General features: G+C 52.2%; 1 non-coding gene across 1 annotated transcript; it reads left to right on the forward strand.

The window, feature by feature from the left end:
• Positions 1–1,069: 1,069 nt before the first annotated feature.
• LOC131393836 (U5 spliceosomal RNA) lies at positions 1,070–1,187 on the forward strand. The gene has a single exon (XR_009215981.1). It is a non-coding gene; the product is annotated as a U5 spliceosomal RNA (small nuclear RNA).
• Positions 1,188–3,657: the final 2,470 nt, after the last annotated feature.

The raw sequence follows: 3,657 nt of genomic DNA on the forward strand, positions 1-3,657 counted from the left end.
TGGTGGGGGTGGTTAAAAAATCCCTTGTTATGGGCTCAAATGTGTCCCCCTCAAATTCATATGTTGAAGCCCTAACCCACGTATCTCAGAATGTGACTGTATTTGGAGACAGGGTCTTTAAAGAGGTGATTAAGTTAAAATGGGGTCGTTAGGGTGGGCCCTGATCCAGTATGACTGGTGTCCTTATGCGAAGAGGAAATTAGGACACGCTCAGAGGAACAACCAGGTGAGGACACAGGGAGGAGGTGGCCGTCTATAAGCCAAGGAGAGAGGCCTCAGAAGAAACCAACCCTGCCGACACCTTGATCTTGCACTTCTCGCCTCTAGAACTGTGAGATAATAAATTTCTTTTGTTGAAGCCACCCAGCCCGTAGCACTTTGTTATGACAGCCCTACTAAATGAATACACCCTCCAGTCTATTAACCTGCATTGGGGGGGGTGAGTGGGACAGCCCCCAGGAGCTGATACCAGATAAAACACAAGACTCCCAGTTAAATTTGAATTTCAGATAAACGATGAATAATTTTTTAGCATATATTGAATGGGACATACTTACACTAAAAAACATTCATTGTTTATCTGAAATTCAGATTTAACTGGGTGTCCTGTATTTTCATCTTCGGGATCTGGCCACCAGCCCAAGAACTAAGGTGGTGGCTCCCGCCAGGACAGCAGCTCAAGGACACCCAGAGCAGCCCTTGCTGCCCAGAAGGGGTGAGAGCCCGAGGCTGCTTCCCAGGCCTGAGCCACTGTCTCCAAACACACAAACATATTTATTGGGCTTGATGGCAAACAGATTATGCTTGTCCCAGGAAGGGCAGCTCAAGAGAGAAAACCTTGAAGTCCGGGAAATAATGATGAGGGGAGTTAAATTAAAGTGCATAAAACCCTCCTGAGAGATAACGTCAGGGTGAGTTACAGGCCCGATAAGGGACGGGGGCTCGCAGAGGGGGCTCAGAAAGGTCGCCTGGCGGCTCGCGGAGGACCAGGAATCATAAATATGGGGCAGGATGCCCAGCCGGGGTCGCCAGGGTGAAAATATTGGGGTCATTCCAAAAACAATTATCCTGCTTTGGTTTGCTCTTCAGGTCTTGTAAATCTTTCACCTTTTATAAAAGATTTCTGGGGAAAGAAGCACTTTGGAAACTTTACCTGATTTTTGTGGCTGCTTCTGCTAAAAGGAAACAAAAAGACAAAGGGAAAAAAGTAATTACCCAGCATTCTCGGGGGCACAGGGATGGGCTGACGGATTTCTTATTCCTTGGAGAGTTCTGGCTGCCCTGGGTTTTGACTTTTCCATTTGGAGTCTGCTCACAGTTTAGCAATTAATTTGTTCTGTTCTGAATCCAGTCACAGTGGGGCTCTTGGTACCCAGTGGACCCTGCTTTTTGGGGCAGAGGTGGCAGCTCTGTGGCGGCCATCTTGTCTGGCGTGGCAGCCATCTTGACTATCTAGTTGGCCATGTTGTCTGGTGTGGCGGCCATCTTGACTGTCTAGTTGGACATCTGGTCTGGCGTGGCGGCCATCTTGACTGTCTAGTTGGCCATCTGGTCTGGTGTGGCGGCATCTTGACTGTCTAGTTGGCCATCTTGTCTGGCGTGGTGGCCATCTTGACTGTCTAGTTGGCCATCTGGTCTGGCATGGTGGCCCTCTTGACTGTCTAGTTGGCCATCTGGTCTGCCGTGGCAGCCCTCTTGACTGCCGAGGCAGCCTTCTTGACTGACGTGGCAGTCGTCTTGGCAGACATGTGCCAAGGCTCATGTGTCCACACAGAGCTCCTGAAGCTGGAGAATGGGTCTGGGCTGTGCCCGGCCTCATGCTCTCTGCTCCATTGCACCCCTGTTTCCCCATTGTCTGTCCAAGGTGCCTCTGGTTGCAGCTCTGTGCCTCTGTGTCTCTGTGTTCTGGGATGGTTGGCAGCACCCGCAGAAGGTGACCATTCATTCCACAAAAGCTTATTGAGCAGCTGTTAGATGCTGGCCGCTGTGCTGGGCCCTGGTGCCTCAGGCTCAGCTCAGGGCTTCATCTCCGAGGCAACCATTTCCCAGGTTTCTCTGTCCCTCTGAACATACACAGCCACAAAATTGGCTCTTCCTCAGAAATTTCTTTCTCATCTACTAGCTCATTTAATTCTCATGACCCTGGAGGGGAGGGATTATTAGCCCCATTTAACAGGTGAGGAACCTACGGCTCAGAGAGGTGAAGTGACTGGCCTGATGTCACACAATGGCGGGGGGGAGGAGGGTGGGGGTGGAGAGGGGTGGGGCGGGGTGGGGGGGTGATGAGGCAGAGCTGGGATTTCAACCCACACTCCAGAACTGTGTTCTTCCCAGAGTGTCCCTCTCTGCCAAGAACAGTGAAGGGTTAAGATTGCGGGGTCTGGAGTCAGATGGAAGCTGGATTGGAATTTCCGCCCTAGCTGTGTGACCTTGGGTGAGTCCCTGAGCACTCTGAGCTTCACTCTCCTCATCTGTGCAGTGGGCCCAGTGCTATAGTCTTGTCACAGGAGTGTGGTGTGGAGTCAGGGAGCTCATGTACCCTGGGCACTGAGCCCAGGCCCCAAGACTCTAGCGCCCTCTAGAGGTGGAGGCTGTTTATATGTACATGTATATGAGAGAGGGTTTCTCCCAATCACCTTTCACCATCTGCCAGCTCCCATCAGGACATAATTATCCAAGTTGAATAAATGCATGGGACTTGGATTTCCCAAGGTTAAGCCAGACTGCCATGTAGGAGAGGGGGAGGGAGCGGTTCAGGGTCAGAGGAGGATGGCCATGGGCTGCTTGGCCAGGCCATGCCTGCCACAGACTAAACAGTGTTCACGTAGGAATACCCATTTATTCACTCATTCATTCAACAAATGCTATTTTGTGCCAGGCCTCCTCTGGGTGCTGGGGATACAGTGAGTGGGGAACAAGACAGACTTGAGTCCTCCAGGCCCAGAGCTCATATCCAGGGGTGGGAGGCAGATGGGAGCTGGAGAGGCCACAGAGGAGGCCTTTGCTGTGTGCTCCAGGCGGGTGACAATGGCAGCCTGGACGAAGATGGAGTGGCCCTGATGATCCCCGTGGAAGTGTATGGAGTAACTGAGGCTCAGAGAGGTAAAGTGACTTGCCCAAGGTGACACAGGAGGCAGAGGAGGTTTGCCTGACTCCAGAGACCATGCTCTCAGCTAGTACCTGACCCGACTTCGCTTGGACAGCCTGACACGGCATCGCCACCCTGAGTTCTGAACTACCCCAGTTCTAGAAATGTGTACACACGCTTTGGCAAAAAAGGTGTGTGGGAAACACCGAATATGTCACGTCCTTCCTGGAGCACAGTGCATGGTGACCCATTAAAGGCTGTGAGGGGTCCTGCAGGAGAGGAACCTGCATAGCAATGTTCACATAGCGTTTCCCAAACCTCTGTGTCCAGGGAACCCTTTGGGGGAACCAGGACACCTTCTAACATTCATTCTGCTCATTCACAAATATTCGTTCAGCTCGGACTATGTCCCAGGCACTGATGGAGCAGAGCAGGTATGGTCCCTGGCCGCAGGGAGTGGAGAGCGGGCATGGGTCACTCCCCTGGAGCCTCACCCTAAGAAAGAGTGTCTGGGCAGGAGGAGGGGGGAGGAGACGGAATGGTCCTGTGGACAGATGGACACCTCCTTG

The sequence above is a fragment of the Diceros bicornis genome, chromosome 28, assembly GCF_020826845.1.
Source record: "Diceros bicornis minor isolate mBicDic1 chromosome 28, mDicBic1.mat.cur, whole genome shotgun sequence".
Taxonomy (NCBI): Eukaryota; Metazoa; Chordata; class Mammalia; order Perissodactyla; family Rhinocerotidae; genus Diceros; species Diceros bicornis.